Source organism: Phyllobates terribilis, unplaced genomic scaffold (genome assembly GCF_046119375.1).
Source record: "Phyllobates terribilis strain yellow unplaced genomic scaffold, ASM4611937v1 Scaffold_51__1_contigs__length_9155689, whole genome shotgun sequence".
Taxonomy (NCBI): Eukaryota; Metazoa; Chordata; class Amphibia; order Anura; family Dendrobatidae; genus Phyllobates; species Phyllobates terribilis.
The window spans coordinates 5,242,873-5,266,152 of record NW_027362811.1 but is presented as its reverse complement, the minus strand read 5'-3'; the positions used below and the strand labels follow the sequence as shown (position 1 = coordinate 5,266,152).

General features: G+C 46.9%; 1 pseudogene; it reads left to right on the top strand.

The window, feature by feature from the left end:
* The window catches only part of LOC141191715 (uncharacterized), a 46,115-nt pseudogene that overhangs the window by 11,187 nt on the left and 11,648 nt on the right, over nt 1–23,280 (top strand).

Sequence of the window (23,280 nt, the reverse complement as noted above, 5' to 3'; positions counted from 1 at the left end):
AATCAGTCAGTGGGCCTGTATATAGGGCTACAGATACTCACTGTGCTGTTTGGTGACATGGTGTGTACCACACTCAACATGGGCCAGAGGAAGCAAAGGAAAGAGTTGTCTCAGGAGATAAGAAAGAAAATTATAGACAAGCATGTTAAAGGTAAAGGTTATAAGACCATCTCCAAGCTGTTTGATGTTCCTGTGACTACAGTTGCACATATTATTCAGAAATTTAAGATCCATGGGACAGTAGCCAACCTCCCTGGACGTGGCCGCAGGAGGAAAATTGATGACAAATCAAAGAGACGGATAATACAAATGGTAACAAAAGAGCCCAGGAAAACTTTTAAAGAAATTAAAGGTGAGCTTCAAGCTCAAGGAACATCAATGTCAGATCGAACCATCCATCGTTGTTTGATTCAAAGTGGACTTCATGGGAGACGACCAAGGAGAACACCATTGTTGAAAAAAAATCATAAAAAAAGCCAGACTGGAATCTGCCAAACTACATGTTGACAAGCCATAAAGCTTCTGGGAGAAAGTCCTATGAACAGATGAGTCAAAAATGGAAGATTTTGGCAAGGCACATCAGCTCTATGTTCACAGACGGAAAAATTAAGCATATCAAGAAAAAAACACTGTCCCTACTGTGAAACATGGAGGAGGCTCTGTTATGTTCTGGGGCTGCTTTGCTGCATCAGGCACAGGGTGTCTTGAATCTGTGCAGGGTACAATGAAATCTCAAGACTATCAAGGGATTCTAGAGAGAAATGTGCTGCCCAGTGTCAGAAAGCTTGGTCTCAGTCGTAGGTCATGGGTCTTGCAACAGGATAATGACCCAAAACACACAGCTAAAAACACCCAAGAATGGCTAAGAGGAAAACATTGGACTATTCTGAAGTGGCTTCTATGAGCCCTGACCTAAATCCTATTGAGCATCTTTGGAAAGAGCTGAAACATGCCATCTGGAAAAGGCAACCTTCAAACATGAGACAACTGGAGCAGTTTGCTCATGAGGAGTGGGCCAAAATAACTGTCGAGAGGCGCAGAAGTCTCATTGAGGCTGTGTGCCCACGTAGCATTTTTCAAGCGTATATGCTGCAGAATTTCCGCAGCGTAAACGCTTGAAAAACGCATGTATATCCGCACCCCATGGTCCCCAATGGGATTCCGCAAGTTCTATGCACATGCTGCGGATTTTTTCGCAGCGTTTATGCCGCGTTCAAAAATCCGCAGCATGTCATTTAGGCTATGTGCCCACGTTGCATTTATGAAGCAGAAAATTTCTGCTGCATAAATGCAAGTCCTCTCCCGGAAAAACGCATGCGGAATTCCGCACGCGTTTATCGCGCATTTTTCGCGCGTTTATCACGCGTTTTCCACATGCGGAATTGCCTTGCGTTTTTTATGCATTGGACAAAGGCAATTCTGCTTGCGGAAACGCAAAATTAAATGACATGCTGCGGATTTTTGAACGCGGCATAAACGCTGCGGAAAAATCCGCAGCATGTGCATAGAACTTGCGGAATCCCATTGGGGACCATGGGGTGCGGATATACATGCGTTTTTCAAGCGTTTACGCTGCGGAAATTCCGCAGCATATACGCTTGAAAAATGCTACGTGGGCACACAGCCTTAATTTTGCGTTTCCGCAAGCGGAATTGCCTTTGTCCAATGCATAAAAAACGCAAGGCAATTCCGCATGTGGAAAACGCGTGATAAACGCGCGAAAAATGCGCGATAAACGCGTGCGGAATTCCGCATGCGTTTTTCCGGGAGAGGACTTGCATTTATGCAGCAGAAATTTTCTGCTTCATAAATGCAACGTGGGCACATAGCCTGACAGTTACAGCAATCGTTTGATTGCAGTGATTGCCTCAAAAGGTTCAACACAATATTAAGTTAAGAAGAGAACCATCATTTCTGTCCAGGCCGATTTCATGAGTTTATTTTTTTTTAATTCTGTTGAAGCAGAAAAGCAATGTCTGACTTTCATTTATTCATTTTCATAGATTTTTAATTTATTATTACTTTTGTCAGATTCAAGTTATTTCTGTGACTATTGTGGTTTTTTCTTTCATTAAACGAGGGGTACCAACAATTTTGACCACGTGTGTATCTATTCTATGTGTGTTGTTGTATTCTTTCTATTCTAAATTGTCGGGTATCGATGTATTGCAACTGTACGGGGCGGATGAATTAACGGCTTTTTTAAAGAGAAGGGTGCGTGAAAATCGGATGGCACTCGCATGGTCGGTATGCCGTCCGTTTTTTTTCTAGGACCCATTGACTTGCATTAGCGAGTCTCTTCTGATATACGCAGCAAATCGCAGCATGCTGCCGTTTTTTTTTCTCAGTCCTATTTTAGCTGAGAAAAAAATTGCATATGAGATGTACCTCATAGATTAACATTGGTACGAGTGCTATCCGATTTTTTTATCGGATTGCTCCCGTCCATTTTTATCCCAAGTGAGTATGAGCCCATACAGACATACTCTTTAATATCCTTAAGAGCATTCTGCCAACAAAAGGACCTAGATGGAGATCTCCGAATGGCAAACGAACCCGCATGTCCAGCTAAAACGGAATCATGTACTTTATTAATAAAATGTACGCATAAAGAGAGCGATGCCTAAAGTTTGTTCATAGGTAACCCTTCCGTCGGCGACAAAACCAAACTGGCAAAAAATACAGGGTCCACCAAGCCTATCTGGTGTTTAAGCACTTAGTAGCATCAATATACAACAGGTTCTTATGATCGGTAAGGACCTTATATCTTGCCCCCTCCAACCAATGTCTCCATTCCTCAAAGACTCTACATCAAGGATGTAGATACCCACTTTTTTTTCTATGAAAGAACAGCTCTCATCCCAAAAGCAGAGGCGTCTACCTCTACTAAAAAAAGCAGATTAAAAAAATTTCATAAATTACATTTTTCAAAGACTGCTGGAGCATTGGTTAACCCAAATGGCATCATCAAAATTTCAAAATGACCCTCAGGCGAATTGAACGCTGTCTTCCCTTCATCACCCTGACGTACGTGTATAAGGTTATATGCCCCTTTCAAGTCAAGTTTGGAAAATCATTTATCTCCAGATAATTGTTTAAACATCTCAGGTTAAAGGACAGGTATTGTGAACCGTGATTTTATTAATCTCTCTAAAATCCAAGTACGGACATAACTCTTCATATATATATATTTTTTAACAACCCCCCCCACTGTGACTGGAGAGGTAGATGGAGGTGGATGGCCGAATAATACCCTTAGCCCTAAAATTGTAAAGTGCTGCGGAATATGTTCCCACAAGCTGGGAAGGGTAATTAATTATAAGTAGAAGATATATATCTCTGCGCTGGATCGAGTGAGTACAGGAGTAAGATAAAATAGAAAATGGACTAAGATGCCAAGTGGATATTAAAAATATATGGTTTATTTAAACGAAGGTAGAGAATTAAAATCCGTTAAATAAAGAGATCATGTAGGTGCTTCTTGTTCACTTCTGCGAGGCTTTGTCTGCAACAATGTATAAGTAGGCAGGAGGCTCCGGTGGGGGAATCCAAAGAAGATGGATTAGAGATGAGGTAGAGAATTAGTATGGGTGTTGTTGACTGGGCCTCCACAGTCACCAGACCTGAACCCAATCGAGATGGTTTGGGGTGAGCTGGACCGCAGAGTGAAGGCAAAAGGGCCAACAAGTGCTAAGCATCTCTGGGAACTCCTTCAAGATTGTTGGAAGATCATTCCGGTGACTACCTCTTGAAGCTCATCAAGAGAATGCCAAGAGTGTGCAAAGCAGTCATCAAAGCCGAAGGTGGCTACTTTGAAGAACCTAGAATATGACATATTTTCAGCTGTTTCACACTTTTTTGTTAAGTATATAATTCCACATGTGTTAATTCATAGTTTTGATGCCTTCAGTGTGAATGTACAATTTTCATAGTCATGAAAATACAGAAAAATCTTTAAATGAGAAGGTGTGTCCAAACTTTTGGTCTGTACTGTATGTGATAGCTAGTAAAAGGCTTGCCAATGTGGTTGAACCATCTAGAAGAGGAAGTATGTGAAGACCAGGAGTTCTGCGATGGCAGCGCAGCTGGGTGCTTGTGTCCCGTAGATGCCAGCATTGGTGGACAGTTTGATGGTAGGACCTTTATTATACCGCTGATAGGTGGAGGGCGATGGATCTCTTCAGAGGTTAGGAGTAGGCACGGTGGGCGGCACACTGGATACACTTAATCCCGGCCGGTGACTAAGTGGGAGGGTCGCCTCTGGAGGTTGGCGCGCTCGACGCTTCAGAACCTGCGAGACACGTGGACACGTGGTTAGGATCCATACGGAGGCCACAGAGGACCAGTTTCTACCCGTTTCGTAAATCTAGTGGTTTCCTTCGTCAGGGATGGGCTTTCAGGGTTTGTGGACTTTTTATATCCGTGCTGGTAAGTTGGATACAAATGTTATGTATCAATCAGTCGCATGATAATCCCCTTTCCTTGTTAGATTTAGTTGCAGGCAAATAGTTTGATTTCACTATTGAGGCCCTTTGGTCTCATTGTCCAGTGTAAATATCAAGTGGCTTTCTACTCTGGACATCTGTTTAATGAAGTCGCCCTTTCGCCAGTATTTCTGTACCACTTGAATACCCATAACTTGGATATTCTCGGTGGAGTCTCCATATTTTTCAATATAGCGGATGGCCATCAAATTTATTCTTAATATTCCTTAAATGTTCGCCTATCCTCGTGCTCATCTGGCGAATAGTTTGTCCTGTGTATAACTTGTTGCATGGACATTTGAGGCTATACACTACAGCTTTACTGGAACATGTTATGTGGTCTTTTATACTGTATTCGTTTACTCCACTCCATGGCCACCTCGTACACACGGCTCCGCTCCGTACACCTCGTACACGCGCGGCTCCGCTCCGTACACCTCGTACACGCGCGGCTCCGCTCCGTACACCTCGTAAACACACAACTCCGCTCTATACACCTCGTACACGCACAGCTCCGCTCCGTACACCTCGAACACACGGCTCCGCTCCGTACACCTTGTACACGCACGGCTCCGCTCCGCACACCTCGTAAACACACAACTCCGCTCTGTACACCTCGTACACGCACGGCTCCGCTCCGTACACTTCGTACACACGGCTCTGCTCCGTACACCTCGTACACGCGCGGCTCCGCTCCGTACACCTCGTACACGCGCGGCTCCGCTCCGTACACCTCGTACACGTGCGGCTCCGCTCCGTACACCTCGTACACGCGCGGCTCTGCTCCGTACGCCTCGTACACGCGCGGCTCCGCTCCGTAAGCCTCGTACACGCGCGGCTCTGCTCCGTACACCTTGTACACGCGCGGCTCCGCTCCGTACACCTCGTACACGCGCGGCTCCGCTCCGTACACCTCGTACACGCGCGGCTCCGCTCCGTACACCTCGTACACGCGTGGCTCCGCTCCGTACACCTCGTACACACGCGGCTCTGCTCCGTACACCTCGTACACGCGCGGCTTCGCTCCGTACACCTCATACACAAGTGGCTCCGCTCCGAACACCTCGTACACACGCGGCTCCGCTCCGTACACGCGCGGCTCTGCTCCGTACGCCTCGTACACAAGCGGCTCTGCTACATCCACACTGTAAACCCCTCCTGACCCCACACATAAACTACAGCTCATCCAGCACCATGACAACCAGCACAGCAGAGTCCTGCATCCACTGAGGCCCCTGATCATGTGACCCCTGACTCCTCCCCTCCTGTGACCTCATCACAGCTCCTGTGCGCACACAACAGCCATATATGTGGTGGCGGCTCTGCAGGTGGAGGTATGTGGAGACCCCATTACTGGGCGCAGGGTCATTAACCCCTTCAGCACGGAGGCTCTCTGGGGGTCTTGTGTTGCCCCTTTATAAGAATCATAAGGTTTCTGTTCTGTTTCCTGTAATAGATACATACGACCCAACTATGGAGACAGGAAGGGAGGAAACGTCTTGTTCTCATTAGTGATGAGGGCGCGTGGATTGTTAACCCTTCGGTGAGCGCGCTCTGGTGCTCGGCATCTATGTTGGTGCCGCCGCGGCTGCATGTGTCATGGCGGTTGGGCTGCTGTGACACATGCAGGGATTTGCCTAACAAACAGGCTGTTCATCAGACATGGTGCCATTAACAGACGCCTTCACCGAGGGTATTGAATAAAGGGCTCTAATGGAGTGAATAATAGGACCCCCAAACCCAAACCTATTTAACAGCGAGAAGACGAACGACCAATTGACTGGGTCAGACGCCTTCTCAGCGTCAATTAAGTGACATTTTATTGAATGAAATAAGTATTTGATCACTGACCAACCCGCGAGAATTCTGGCTCTCACAGTCCTGTTAGTCTTTCTTTATGAAGCCTCCTACTCTGCACTCATTACCTGTATTAATTGCACCTTGTTAGATGTATAAAATACACCTGTCCACACACTCAATCAATCACATTCTAACCTCTCCACCATGGGCAAGTCCAAAGAGCTGTGTAAGGACACCAGGGACAAAATTGTAAACCTGCACAAGGCTGGAATGGTGTCACGGGTGTGTCAGATGTGACAGACCTCTGCCGGGGGAGCGGTCTGGAGGTGAACCAGTACTGGGGGAGGTAGCAGAACCCATGCAGTTAGGGGGTGCCTTTACATCATACATTTTCCCGGAGATTCGCAAGAAAAAAGCCGTATTTTTTTCTGGGAAAAAGGGACATTTTATTAGGACCTGTCCTTCAATTCCTAAACAAAAGGACAACTCACAGCAGAGAGGATTCTCTTATAACATAACCTCCACTTATACTTATAAAACTTTATATCCTATATATCCATTACTGAATCAACATAACCCCTATTAACCTAAGGACACAAAAAGACTCATTACAGATATTTACAGGATACGGTCTCCGGATGAATATATCCAGTCCTGACTGTTAAATAACATTAATCATAATCTAAAGTGCTATTGTGCAATATAGAAAGAAAATGTGTGGTTCTCACCCATTTTGCATCTAGGCACCATCCGGGAATTTCTGATGCTACCCTGTCATGACCCTGGGTTTAGCTCCCGCCCCGACACGGGCAGTACCCAAGTGTACCTTCTAACATATTCCACAAAAACCTTCCCGACGCGTTTCTTTCTCCTTACGGAGAATTCATCTGGGGAGTATGTTTAGCATTTTGGGGAAGGCACAAATAATGCAAAGAGAGAAGGTGACTCTGTGCCAATAAAGTGTCAAAGTGAGTAAAACAAAAAAATTCAATGAGGCTCACAATAGTGAGTGTTCATTACAGTCGTGCAGAGTGCTACTGACGTTGTAGTCTCCGTGGCGGCGACCCGTTCCGTGCCCAGGGCGGTCAAACCAAATGGCCAGTCTATATACCGAATGTCTGACTACGCCACCCGTGAATTGCGGTCAGAGTGAACCGCTACTGCAGGGCAGACCGCTGAGGCTGGTGTTGTGGGTGCAGCTGAGCGTAGTATAACTCCCCACGGGAAGAGTATAGCCTCAGGGCAGTAAATGGGGATGTTGGTGGTGATGGTGCGCAGGAGCAGCAGTAACCACACGGAGACTGTCATGCAATTCAGGGTCTTTACTGTTGGTGGTATTAAGGGACCCGTCCGGAATACAGGTTAACAATGGAGGCCTGGTCAGTCTGAGAGCAACTGGGAAATCCCGCTGGTCAGGGGGAGTTTGTAGGCCTAGCGTGCTGATTTCACTCTTTCTTGGCTATCCTGCTGTAGTGTGGTGGCAGCCCACGTCTCTGAGTGTACCGTGTTGTTCTCACCCGTATGACTGGCGACTCGGGCCTTCCGTACTTCTCACCCCTCCGGCCCGCCATTACAACATGTGGCTGTGGACTCCACAACGCTTCCGGTCACGTGGCACCCAAAACGCCTCAGTCACACGGCCGACCACATATGGTCACATGTCCCCATATATACCGTATTATTTCTGAATGATTACCACTGCCATAGTGACCATCAATCCAAATCGCACATGATGCTCCTTCCTACTTGGGGTAGGCTGGCAGCTTTAAATACAAACTTCATCAGGCGGACATAATTTAAATATACATATTTCATTCTGAAGGCACTCTTTAAGCAACCTGATGCCCACAATGTCATATATTATATATCTATCCATAAATTTCCCTTCTTCCTAAGGGTATATAATCCTTAAGGATATAAATATCACCTTCTTTTGAAGGCACTCAAGATTTTAAAGGCTCAAAAATCTGATTTTGACAGGCTCATGTAATGGGACGCTTCACGTAAGCATGATCAAACGGGGGGAAGGGAGGGGGAGGATTTTGTAAGGTGGGGATCAGGAGATACTCCTTTCAGATAAAACAACTATAGCCAAGTTGCTCATTGAGCCACTTAGGGGTCATGGTGTTCAACCGGAAAATCCATCTTGCTTCTTTTAGCTGTAGGATTCTGTCCATGTCCCCCCCCCCCCCACTATTCATTTTCATGCAACCAATTCCCGTCAATGATATTACTTTCGGATCCCCCCGTGCACTAAATTTACATGTTTAGCAATGGGCGTGTCATTATTGTTTGCAATATCATTTAGATGCTCTCCTATTCTTCTTCTCATTTCTCGTATGGTCTTCCCTATTTACTCCTTTTTGCAAATACATGTTGCTTTATATATCACAAATGTTGTTCTGCAATTAATAAAACTTCTAATATCAAAGGACAGTCCTGTAACGTTACTCATAAAGGTTTTTGTGGTCTTAACATTCGGACAGGCCACACATCCGCTGCAATTGTAGCAGCCATTCGGTCTCCCTGGTAACCAAGACTTGTCCTTTTTAGATTGCACAAAATGACTTTTGACAACCCTGTCTCCAATCGTTTTGTTTCTGTGAAACGTGATTTGTGGTTTTGTACCAACAACTTTTTTCAAATCCTCGTCTATGGTAGAATTCCCGAATATTTTTCTATAATGACCCTTGCTTGTGGGGCACCATTATCGTATGTCGCAATCAACCTAATAAGTTCTTTTCCTTTTTCATTATCGTCTTTTGTTCTTGGAGAGAGCAGATTTTCTCTATTTTGTTTAAAAGCAAACTGGTACGCCCTTCTCAAAACCCAATCAGGGTATCCCCTTCGTTTCGAACTCTCTCTCATTTCCTTAGCCTGCTGTATAAATTCACCATCAGTCGAACAATTCCTTCTCAGCAAAGCAGTCATCAAAGCAAAAGTTGGCTACTTTGAAGAACCTAGAATATAAGACATATTTTCAGTTGTGTCACACTTTTTTGTTAAGTATATAATTCCACATGTGTTAATTCATAGTTTTGATGCCTTCAGTGTGAATGTACAATTTTCATAGTCATGAAAATGCAGAAAAATCTTAAAATGAGTAGGTGTGTCCAAACTTTTGGACTGTACTGTAGTTCCCCCCTAACTAGGTGGTTCCACCCACTCCAGCCAGGGATCAGGGACAGTTGTGCTCTCCCTTAGGAGCATTGTCGCCCTGTCCCCCGGAAATGTGGTGTAGTGAATTCAAGTGTTAGGGTCCTGAGCCGTACTCCTTCCTTACCTGAGAGTGACATACCACACCTCTGGGTGAGATGCAATACCTCTGTGGCGACCGAACCCTTAGGGGGGCAACAGTAGCTGTTGGTTTCCGAAAAATTGTGGTATGTATATCCCCCTCCTCTTGTTTTGCAATCTGGTACTCCTCTTCCACTACCTATCCCTAGTAGGCCATGGGCACACTTGTCCATGGATTTTATTACTGACCTCCCGGTTTCTTCAGGTAAAACAGTGGTCTTGGTGGTTGTAGATAGGTTCAGTAAAATGGTTCACTTCGTCGCAGTACCTGCACTTCCAAATGCTAAGACACTTGGTCGGGTGTTTATAAATGAGATCGTGAAGCTTCATGGGGTTCCCTCCGATGTGGTATCAGATTGGGGGACCCAGTTTGTTTCCAAGTTCTGGAAAGCATTCTGTTCTCGACTGGTAGTGCAACTCTTTTTGGAGGAAAGTGGGGGGTGCGTCTTATAGTCCGAATACTATATTACTGTATGGCCATGCATGGTGGTGGGTGTGGGGGAGCGGCAGCGGGGGAACAACGTGGCACAGGAGCCAGCAGCCGCCTGCTGCAGCCTACACTGTGCCCGCCACTAAAGAAAATGAATATTCCCTGCTCCCTATTCATTTTCCTTAATAGCCAACACACTGTAACCGCAGCGCGGCTCCTGCTGCCGCTCTGCAGTCTATGTGTCTGCTATTAAAGCTCATGAATATTCCCTACAACCCACTCCCATGGGTTGTAGTGAATATTCATGGTCTTTAATAGCGGGCTCATTGACCGCAGAGCGGCAGCAGGAGCCACGCTGCGGTACAGTTCGCCGACTATTGAAGAGACTGAATGGTCACTGCTCCCCACGCACAGACTCCCGGCGTGGGGAGCAGTGACTATTCCAGCACAGCACATGGCAGGGATGCCATGCGCGGCTCATACAGTGAGAGTCTTGACAGCAGAGCGGGACAGCGCTGGAGGAGAGAGGAAGTGAGTATGACTGTTTATTTTTTTTTGTGGGCAGCATGATGGGGGCTCAGAGGGTGCCATACATACCAGGATGGGTGATCAAGGGGTGCCATGCATACCAAGACGGGGGGCTCAAATGGTGCCATACATACAAGGATAGGGGCTCAAGGGATGCCATGCCTACCAGAATTGGGGGATCAAGGGGTGCCATACATACCAGGATGGGTGATCAAGGGGTGCCATGCATAGCAGGATGGGGGATCAAGGGGTGCCATACATACCAGGATGGGGGATCATGGGGTGCCATGCATACCAGGATGGGGGATACCAGGATGGGGGATCAAGGGGTGCCATGAATACCAGGATGGGGGATAAAGGGGCACCACATACCAGGATGGGGGATCAAGGGGTGCCATGAATACTTGGATGAGGGATCAAGGGGTACCATGCATACCAGGATGGGGGATCAAGGGGTGCCATGAATACTAGGATGGGGATCAGGGGGTGCCATGCATACCAGGATGGTAGATCAAAGGGGTGCCATGAATACCAGGATGGGGATGAGGGCCACGTATGCCAGAATGGGATGGGGGCCACGTATACCAGGAAAGAGGGGCCATATATACCAGGATGTAGGATATTAACGGAATTGTGGGACATTACCCCAATACCAGTGTCAGCAGCTGACCCCCTCCCCCATAACAGGGCATCATGACCACATTTTTTGCTTACATTTTTTTTCCTATTTTCCTCCTCTAAAACCTAGGTGAGTCTTATGGTCCGAAAAATACGGTATAATATACATATATATATATATATATATATATATATATATATATATATATATATATACCGTATATTCCGGCGTATAAGACGACCTGGTGTATAAGACGACCCCCCTACTTTCCTGTTAAAATATAGAGTTTAGGATATATTCACCGTATAAGACTACCCCTTTTCCAACGCATACCAAACACCGGTAAAAATTAAAAAAAAACAGATTTGAATTTAACATGGTCCTTTTTTAATTTAAATTCTTATGACATGCAGGTATATAGCAGGAAAACTGTCACTCATAAACATATTAAAATAGGGGGGACCCCACGTCATTTTTTGGGGGGGTCCCCCATTCTAATAGCTAGTAAAGGCTAGGTATTCAGCTGGGGGCTGATATTAGTAGCCTGGGAAGCTCCGTGGGTATTACCCCCTTCCCAGACTTCAAACATCTGCCCCAGCCGTCTGCTTAACCTCCGCTAGAGACTATAATGATGGTGGATCCCACGCCAATTTTCTTTTTAAAAAATCCTTTATTTTAACACTAAATGACAATTGAGGGGTTAATAAAGATGCAGTCCCTAAATTATTATTAATTTTGTAATTAATTTTTCCCAAAAATGTTGACGTGGGCTTCGCCATATTTTTGTGTCCAGCCAGGTACAGCAGGCAGGAACGGGCTGCCCCCAACCACCAGCTGCCTATTTGTACCTGGCCGGACACAACAATATAGGGAAGCCCTTTTTTTTTTAATTATTTCATGAAATAATTAAAAAAAAAAGACGTGGGGCTTCGCCCTATTTTTGTGTCCAGCCAGGTACAACTAGGCAGCTGGGGGCTGGAATCTGCAGCGCAGGGAGACCCAAGCTTTCTGGGCCCCCCCCGCTGCAAATTGCAGTCCGCAGCCACCCCGGAAAATGGCGCGTTCATAGAAGCGCCATCTTCTGGCGCTGTACCCAACTCATCCAGGGCCCTGGTGCGGTGGCTCACTGGGTAATAAAGGGGTTAGGGCCAGCTTGGCATTATCAGCTGGCCCTAAGCCCGAAATTCATGGGGTCACGCCAATATTAGACATGACCACCATGAATTTCTAGTAAAGTAATTAAAAAAAACACAACACCCAGAATAAAGTCCTTTAATTGAAATAAAGACACAATTTTTTAATGTTCTAAATTAAACCATACTTACCATCACGCCCATTCCAGCTGAAGCCAACGATCTCCTGCAATAAAAGTAAAATAATAAAGCAACCTCATCCTTACCCTTCCATGGTTCCCAGGACCGGTCCAGCTCTGCTACATTCACATGACAGGCTGCACCGCAGCAGAACGCTGCCGTTCAGCTTGCCATGCGGCAGACACTGAGAAGCGCAGGCATGCTTGTGCTCCTCAGTGTCTGACTGTGACGGCATCCAGATGAGCCGAGATCATGTCCAATGAACTCGGCTCACCTCATGCACGTCACTGACAGCGTGGGAAAATTCTCCTGCTCCCCGCATGCGCAGTAGAAGTTTCCCACGCTGTCAGTGACGGACGTCCAGAAGGTGAGCTGAGTTCATTGTCGGCTCATCTGGATGCCGTCACAGCGAGACACTGAGGAGCGCAAGCATGCCTGCGCTTCTCAGTGTCTGCGGGATGACAGGCTGGATGGCAGCATTCTGCTGCGGTCCAGCCTGTCATCTCGATGTAGCAGAGCTGAAGCTGTCCTGGGAACCATGGAAAGGTAAGGATGAGGTTGCTTTATTATTTTTCTTTTATTGCAGGAGATCGTTGGCTTCAGCTGGAATGGGCGTGATGGTAAGTATGGTTTAATTTAGAACAATAAAGAATTGTCTTTATTTCAATTAAAGGACTTTATTCTGGGTGTTTGTGTTTTTTTTAACTTTGACTATGGGGTTAGTAATGGGGGTGTCTTATAGACGCCTCTCCATTACTAACCTGGGCTTGATGTCAGCTGGCATTATAAGCTGACATCAACCCCAACCCTATTACCCCCTGCCACCGCACCAGGGCAGCGTGGAAGAGCGAGGCTAAGTGCCAGAATTGGCGCATCCTATGGATGCGCCATTTCTGGGGCGGCTGACGGCTGGTGTTTCTAGCCTGGGAGGGGGCCAATATTCATGGCTCCCTTCCTGGGCTATTAATATCAGCCCCCAGCTGTCTGCCTAGCCTTTGCTAGCTATTAAATTAGGGGGGACCCCACGTCATTTTTTTTGGGGGGTCCCCCATTTTAATAGCTAGTAAAGACTAGGTATTCAGCTGGGGGCTGATATTAGTAGCCTGGGAAGCTCCGTGGGTATTACCCCCTTCCCAGGCTTCAAACATCTGCCCCAGCCGTCTGCTTAACCTCCGCTAGAGACTAAAATTAAGGGGAACCCCTCGCCAATTTTTTTAATAATAAATCCTTTATTTTAATACTAAATGACAAGTACAGTAACCAACACTATCACTGTACTTCATATATATGTGACTGACCTGTTTCTATCTATCTAATCTATGTGTGAAGCTCTATTCTGTCTGTTATAAATTGTCGGGTACCGCTGCTGAATTGCCGGCCGGCTTTTTTAAAGAGACGGTGCATGAAAACACTATTATTTGTTTTAATAAATCCTTTACACTAAATGACAAGTACAGTAAGCAATACTGTCACTGTACTTCATATATATGTGACTGACATGTTTCTATCTATCTAATCTATGTGTGAAGCTCTATTCTTTCTATTCTAAATTGTCGGGTGCCGGCTTATGCCGCTGCTGAATTGCCGGCTTTTCATATATTGTCACAGAAGCGATGCGAACTTCCCAGCTCCGGACACAGCGCAGCGCTTCTGTGACAAGTGAAAGCTGTCGGCACAGAAGCCCTGCGCTGTGTCCGGAGCTGGGAATACGCAGCGATGTGTCAGTTTCAGCACAGAAGCGCTGACTGTCTGGACCTACCGCCGCCGTATTTTAACTCCCTCCACCTTATATTAACTCCGACATGGCAGGGATACGGCCACGGCAGCTTATTAACACCCCCAGAGTATCCCCGCATGTCAATTTCTGAAAGTTTAAAAGCATTACCGGCGTATAAGACGACCCCAGACTAGACAGAAGATTTTTCAGTCTTCAAAAGTCGTCTTATACGCCGGAATATACGGTATATATATATATATACACTGCTCAAAAAAATAAAGGGAACACTTAAACAACACAATGTAACTCCAAGTCAATAACACTTCTGTGAAATCTACCTGTCAAGTTATGAAGCAACTCTGATTGTGAATCAATTTCTCCTGCTGTTGTGCAAATGGAACAAACAATTGGTAGAAATGATTGGCAATTAGCAAGATACCCCCTATAAAGGAGCGGTTGTACAGGTGGTGACCATAGACCATTTTTCTGTTCTCATCCTTTTTGGCTGTTGTTTTGGTCACTTTTTCATTTTGCCATTGCTCTCACCCCTAGAGGTAAAGTAGCATGAGGCGGTGTCTACAGTACAACTCACAGAAATGGCTCAGGTAATGCAGTTCATCCAGGATGGCACATCAGTGCGACCTGTGGCAAGAAGGTTAGCTGTGTCTGTCAGCACAGTGTCCAGAGCATGGAGCAGATACCAGGAGATGTGGAGGGAGCCATAGGAGGGCAACAACCCAGCAGCAGGACCGTTACCTCCTCCTTTGTGCAAGGAGGAACAGGAGGAGCACTGCCAGAGCACTGCAAAATGACCTCCAGCAGGCCACAAATGTGCATGTGTCTGCACAAACGGTTAGAAACCGACTCCATGAGGGTGGTATAAGGGCCCGATGTCCACAGATGGGGGTTGTGCTAACAGCCCAACACCCTGCAGGACGCTTTGCATTTGCCACAGAACACCAGGATTGGCAAAGTCGCCACTGGCGCCCTGTGCTCTTCACAGATGAAAGCAGGTTCACACTGAGCACATGTGACAGACGTGACAAAGTCTGGAGACGCCGTGGAGAGCGATCTGCTGCCTGCAACATCCTTCAGCATGACCGGTTTGTTTGTGGGTCAGTAATGGTGTGGGGTGGCCTTTCTTTGAAGGGCCGCACCGCCCTCCATGTGCTAGTCAGAGGTAGCCTGACTGTCATTAGGTACCGAGGTGAGATCCTCAGACCCCTTGTGAGACCATATGCTGGTGCGGTTGGCCCTGGGTTCCTCCTAATGCAGGACAATGCCAGACCTCATGTAGCTGGAGTGTGTCAGCAGTTCCTGCAAGATGAAGGCATTAAAGCTATGGACTGGCCCGCCCGTTCCCCAGACCTGAATCTGTTTGAGCACATCTGGAACATCATGTCTCGCTCCATCCACCAACGTCACGTTGCACCACAGACTGTCCAGGAGTTGGCGGATGCTTTAGTCCAGGTCTGGGAGAAGATCCCACAGGAGACCATCCGCAACCTCATCAAGAGAATGCTAAGAGTGCGCAAAGCAGTCATCAAAGCAAAAGGTGGCTACTTTGAAGAACCTAGAATATAAGACATATTTTCAGTTGTTTCACACTTTTTTGTTAAGTATATAATTCCACATGTGTTAATTCATAGTTTTGATGCCTTCAGTGTGAATGTACAATTTTCATAGTCATGAAAATACTGAAAAATCTTTAAATGAGGTGTGTCCAAACTTGTGGTCTGTACTGTATATGTAATATACAGTGAAGAAATAAGTATTTGATCCCTTGCTGTTTTTGTAAGTTTGCTCATTGACAAAGATATGAACAATCTATAATTTTAAGTGCAGATTAATTTTAACATTGAGAGATAGAATATCCAAACAAATTGGTCAGATGAGACAAAAATTGAGCTCTTTGGCATTAACTCAACTCGCCGTGTTTGGAGGAAGAGAAATGCTGCCAATGGCTCAAAGAACACCATCCCCACTGTCAAGCATAGAGGTAGAAACATTATGTTTTTGGAGTGTTTCTCTGCTAAGGGCACAGGACTACTTCACCACATCAATGGAAGAATGGATGGAGCCTTGTCCTCCCTTCGCACTTGGCCGCTGAGCTCCCGACGGTAGCCGCATGGAGGTCAGCGGCGATGCAGCCGGGAGATGACCGGCGCTAGCCGGTCATCTCCCGGCATCTCGCAGCGGAAGTACCCGCACAGGCAGGGCCGCTCCCTGGTCCTCACTAACACGGTTCGCTGATTGGTCGCGCCACCAATCAGCAACGAGCGCAGTCCGGCCGCGAATTGGCGCTGGATTTGAAACACGCTTCGCTGATTGGTCGCACCTGCCCGGCCGCGACCAATCAGCGATATTGGCGCGAAATTTAAAACACCGCTTCTCTGATTGGTCACGTCCAGCCGGCCGCGACCAAACAGCGACTGGCGCAGCCTGGCCGCGAAGTGGCGCCAGATTTGATACACGCAGGCCACCGTCGAGAGATCGGCGGCGACACAGCCGGAAGATGACCGGTGCTAGCCGGTCATCTCCCGGCTGCTCGCAGCAGAAGTACCCCGATCGGCGGCCTCGCTCCCCGGTCCTCCCTTCACACTTGCCGACGGGAGATCAGCGGCCCTAGCCGCTGATCTCCCGACGGTAGCCGCATGGAGGTCAGCGGCGATGCAGCCGGGAGATGACCGGCAGTGGCGCTCCTTGGTCCTCACTAACACGGTTCGCTGATTGGTCGCAGCCCGCGAACAGGAGACCCCTGGCTGCAGCCGCAAATAGTCGTGATGTAAGCGGAAGCAAGAGCCGGCTGCGGCCGGGGGAATTATGTGCTGGCTGTGCGTGGTCAGCGATGTTGTCACAAGCAGTATTGACAACATGACATAATTACAAAATTCATTAGGGGCCCCGGGGGGATACATTGGGGGGTTAATTTAAAGTAGTGCACAACCAATTTAAACACTGCTTCGCTGATTAGTCGCGCCCGGTCGGCCGCATACATATTCTAGAATACCCGATGCGTTAGAATCGGGCCACTATCTAGTGTGTGTGTGTATGTATATATATATGTGTATATATATATATATATATATATATATATATATATATATATATATATATATATATATATATATATATATATATATATATAATTTATATATATATATATATATATATTTATATATATATATATATATATATATTTATATATATAATATTTTTCCCTTCGGCGGGCTCATTTTCAGCTATTGCTACGTCACTGTGATTTCTGTCTACGTCACTGTGTATAGAATGTGTATAGGATAACAGAGTATAAGAAAGTTGTTATGGACGTGACTTAACGAGCATTGTGCAGTGAGTCTGGTTTCCCTATAGTGACAGATATTTCTTGTTGCTAAAACTGTGATATTTTTTTCATGTTAAATATTTTTTTAAACAACTCTCATTAGTGCGATTGTTGTGCCCCTGCGGGTCCAGTTGCCACAGAAGTGCTGCATCTCAGCCAGAGGTGTGGTACCCCACTCTCAGGTAAGGAGGGAGCACTACACGGGACCCAACCACTCACATCCAACACTACACTACTTCATAACGGAAGGGCAAGATTGCTCCTAAGGGAGAGCACAGGCCTGATCCCTGTCAGGAGGGTGGAACTAAGTGGAGGAGGTGGGTGAAGGAAATAGTTCAGGGGAGCTCAGACAGGAAGAGTATAAAAGCTAGGGTAGAAACATCTAGAAGGGTCCATTTTCCTGGCTCCAGTGCTTGGAGCAGGAGTTCAGTGGAGAGTGAGGAGTGGGCCCAGTCAGAGGGGCCCAGCAGTAGGAGAGTGAGGGGAGAAGACCGGAGCAGTGGGAAAGGCTCCAGAAATAGAAGGGATCCTAGGGGCACGGCGAGTGCGGGAAGCCACCCGTGCGCCCGAATTCACGCTGACCATAGAGGGATCAAGGCCGCAGGAGGGGACTGACCCCAGACTAGTGGAGTACTTTAAAGCTCAGCTAGCAAACCGGAGGTTGCTATATCTTTAGGTGCCGTAGCCACAGTCCACACAAAATCGCTGAAAAGGTGGCCATATAGGACCAAGGGGACAGACGAGACGTCGCCTGACAAGGCCCGCGGCCACTGGCTCGGGACACTGTGTCTGAGGCACAGGGCAGGAGGGCGAGAGCCAGCGTAGTGAGACGGCCTGGAGAGGTACACCGAAAAGGGTCCCGTTCAAGTGCTCCTAGGATATTTGAGAGTTGGCTGGAACACTTCCCAGGAGGACACAGGACGACATGGGTGGTTACAAACCGGTAACTGTAACCTGGAGAACTTAACAACTGTGAGTAAAACCTGAAGACTGCACCCCGCTGTGTCCTTGACTTAATTGCCCTGCCCTGCACTACACTGTCCCTGCTGACAACATCTACCTCATCAAGTCCTTTATACTGCCCTGGGGCATAGCTCTACCCGTGGAGAGCCAAACCATCTCTGCTGCGTCACCAACAGCCCCAGTGGATCTGCACCGCAGCGGGGGCCCCATATAGTCGCATACCACGGGTGGCGTCACGAACATTATCCCCAAATCTTTATTTCACCAAATTGACTTTCACTGTTCTTTATTTGACCTCCCTGGGCCACGGACTGGGTCACTGCCACCGTGACTACCCCAATACAGAACCGGCCCGGCTACCGTGTACCCCACGACCACAGGGGGCGCGTCATGCTCATACAACATACAATCCTCTGATTGCTCAGGTGATGCACTGTACTACTGTAGTGCGGTGTATTATCCTTGCCTGTTAGTGTAATCGTAACGGCTCCATACACATTAGATAAGTGTTGGCTGAACAGTCATTTGACAGACGGCTATCTCTTCCATCTCCCTATACACACAAATATTCCAGCTTTCCTGTGGTCTGTATGAGAAAGTCGCCTCCAGACTCCTCTAGTGGACGATTATCTACAGGAAGAACAAACGGATTAGCCTCTAAAATTCAGGATGACAGATCCTTCTCTGCCCTAACATCATCTGTCGGGAGGCCCCCAAATACTTTATATAGTCGACCAAACCCCCCCCATGAGGCGTGGGGAGCACTGAATATTCATGCTCCTTAATAGCGGCACACAGTGTAGCAGCAGCGCGGCTCCTGCTGCTGCCGGAATCACCTGTGCCCGCTGTTTAAGGGCATAAATATTCAAACTCTCTCCATGGGCTTGTGGGGGGGGGGAATATTCATGCCCTTTAATAGCAGGCACACGTGATCGCCCTGCAGCAGCAGGAGCCGCTCTGCGGCTACGCTGTGTGCCGGCTATTAAGGAGCATGAAGTCACAGTTCCAGCGTGAGGAGCAGTGACTTCCAGTAGCTGATCTCCCCTTGTGAGCCTCGCATGGTAGTGACGCCATGCGCGGCTCACAAGGCAAGATCAGTGCGGGCAGATAGGACGCAGCGCTGGAGGAGAGAAGGAAGGTGAGTAGGAGTGTTTATTTTTTTATGTGCAGCATGATGGGGATTAGGGGGACCATGCATACCAAAATAAGGATGAGGGGGCATGCATAACAGGATAAAGGTGAGGGGGGCATATATACCAGGATAAGGCTGAGGGGGGCATACATAACAGGATAAAGATGAGGGGGCCATACATACCAGGATAAGGATGAGGGGCCATACATACCAGGATAAGGATGAGGGGTGCCATGCATACTAGGATAGGGATGAGGTGTGCCATGCATACCAGGGAAGGGATGAGGGGTGCCATGCATACCAGGACAGGGATGAGGGGTGCCATGCATACCAGCACAGGGATGAGGGGTGCCATGCATACCAGGATGGGGATTGCTGTGCCATTCATACCAGGATAGGGATTAGGGGTGCCATGCATACCAGGATAGGTATGAGGGGTGCCATGCATACCAGGATGGAGGGGTGCCATGCATACCAGGATAGGGATGAGGGGTGCCATGCATACCAGGACAGGGATGAAGGGTGCCATGCATACCAGGACAGGGATGAGGGGTGCCATGCATACCAGGATAGGGATTAGGGGTGCCATGCATACCAGGATAGGGATGAGGGGTGCCATGCATACCAGGATGGAGGGGTTCCATGCATACTAGGATAGGGATGAGGGGTGCCATGCATACCAGGATGGAGGGATGACAGGCATACCAGGATGGAAATGGGGGCCACGTATAAAAGGAAGGGGGGCATATATACCAGGATGGGGGATATTGTCAGAATTGGGGGACATTACCCCTATACCAGTGTCAGCAGAAGACCCCCTCCCCCTTAAAAGTGCATCGTGAACACATTTTATGCTTACATTTTTTTTTCTATTTTCCTACTCTAAAACCTAGGTGCGTCTTATGGTCCGGTGCGTCTTATAGTCCGAAAAATACGGTATTTATGGTCATTTATAAGTCCTCCCTGTCTCTGGCCTGCCCTTGTATCCTATTACTGGTACCTCCTTCTCTGCGTCCTGAGAGGCAGAGAAGGAGGTAATACAAGGGTGGGCCAGACGAGTGAAAGAGGCGTGTTTTTCTGGGCACAGCACCGCTCTTTCTCTTTTTTCCATACCCCGGGCGTCCCGGACGCCTGCAGCTTGCTTCACTTACTCTTTCCCGGTGAAGCGCCCCCTCACCTCGTCACTGCAGTCCTCAGGAGCGAGATCAGAGAGGCAGAGAAGGAGGTACCGGTAATGGGATGCAAGGGCGGGCCAGAGGGATGTGCTGCCGCTCTGATAGTCTTGGAGACAGGGAGAGCTGGGCAGGCAGGAAGAGCTGACCAATCCAAGCAGGCTTTGTATACAACAACCAGCCAATCGCCAGTAAGGTTCATCACTTTAAAATTACCATATTGAAATCAAATCTGATTTTTTTTTAAATTTTTATTGTATGTGCGTTAGAAGAGGGGTAGTCTTATACATCGAGTATATCCCAAACTCTATATTTTAACTGGAAAAGTTGGGGGTCGCCTTATACACCCAGTCTTCTTATACTCCGGAAAATACGGTAGTTATTTCTCATGTCACATGTAATGAATATCTCCTGCAGTATTGCTAATGCCGATTGTTGGTAAATGAGATGAGAATTAGCGTCATGGAAGATGAGTCTATGAGAAACGTATTCAGCTGCAGACTCCGAGGAAGAAGGAGGAAAACTAAACATTGTAAAATAATAAATCTCCTCATATGTTTCCCCTTATTATCTCCAGTAATTGTATTATTACACAGGATTTTTATGATGCTACATCTGCTCATCATCTTCTCATTCAGATCCCTACAATATCAGATCCTCTCAGTGAAGATCTTCTATATAAGAGAATTTTCCTTATTGATCCATAAAAGATGGATCTGGACAGAGACAAGATGGTGGAGAGGATAATGCACCTCACCCTAGAGATCCTCTTCCGGCTTACTGGAGAGGTGAGAGATTCTGATGACGTCACATTACATCATTCTTATCTATGGGAATAACAGATGGACAGAACTGGAGAGGTGAGGACTCTGGAAATGTCTGTAGTGAGATTTATTAATGTGTCTCTCCATAACCAGGATTACACAGTAGTGAAGAAGACCTCTAGTGAACGCCGTCAGGCCCCTGTGTCTGAGGGATGGGGAAGACCCAAGAGTCCAATCAGGGGGCCTCCACCTTTTCCCCTGATACATGAGGACATCAATGACCAGAAGATCCTAGAACTCACCTACAAGATGATTGAGTTTCTGACTGGAGAGGTGACACTGCTGGGAATGCTGGGACATTATACAGTAACACTATGGAGGGATCGGGGGGATGACGGTATCATTGTTGTGTCAGGTTCCTATAAGGTGTCAGGATGTCTCCGTCTATTTCTCCATGGAGGAGTGGGAGTATTTAGAAGGACACAAAGATCTGTACAAGGACGTCATGATGGAGGTTCCCCAGCCCCTCACATCACCAGGTAATAGACAGGACTAAATACACATGGCCTATAATTATCTGTATGTAAAGAATGAATTCAGACCCTGTATTCTGTTTTCTCCAGATTTATCCAGTAAGAGGACAACACCAGAGAGATGTCCCCGTCCTCTTCTTCCACAGGACTGTAAACAAGAAGATCCCAGTGTTCCTCAGGATCATCAGGTAGATGGAGAGAAGGTGTCATGAGATCTCCCCTATGATGTGTAGACGGCTGTGAAGGTCTTGTGCTCAGTCTTGTTTTATTCACCAGTATTATATGTTTTATACTTGTGTAATGAGAACAGTGGAGATGGCAGGATTAGAGCTGATCATAGATGTGACTTCTTCTGTCTGTCACTTTTACAATATTTGTTTCAGGGTGAAGATCTGACCCATAATCATAGTACAGAGACATATGTGAGGGGTGATGAGCAATGTAAGGAGGAGATTCCTACAGATAACCACCCAGGTGAGTAGTGACCACTAAATGCAGAGAAGTCACAGATTCTTCTCAGTCACCGGCTGTGGCTGCTTTATCGGTGGTGTAGTCCGGCCATATCACAATCGTGTGATCACCATTTTGCCTCTAGATCACAAAATTCTTCTCCACCCAAAACTGTTCAAATGAATTTGGGCATTGAAAACCCTTTTCTAGAGAACTTGCAACCTGGGGATCCACCTACCCCCTGGGATTAGTAGACGCTGACCGTTACCTGCCCAGATCTGTAAACTACAAAGCCAAATGACAGCTTACGTAGAATGTGCTGACAAGTGAGAAAATCACTTGAAGGAAAATATTCTGATGGACCTGTAACAGAAAGTGGAGGGTAATGATGGTGTTGGCTTCCTAGATCCCTGATATCTTATTGGATGAATCTACCTTCTCTCCTTTCTGTGCGGCTGAATGTGCTCGTATGGTCCCTACAAGACCAGGTCCAGTCTTTCTGGCCAAACTTCACTTTTATTATCGACAATATTAAATGTGCAGTGAGGGCCAAGTGTGAATTTCTGTACAATAACAACGGAGTTTCCCTTTATTCTGACTTTTTAATTTCTTTTAAAACTGACTAACTTAAGCAGGATTGGGATAAAACTACATAAATAACATTACACCTGTGCCATGACATATCTCTAAGCTGTGCATAGCTGATGGCTGTAATATACATCTATTCACGCCTGC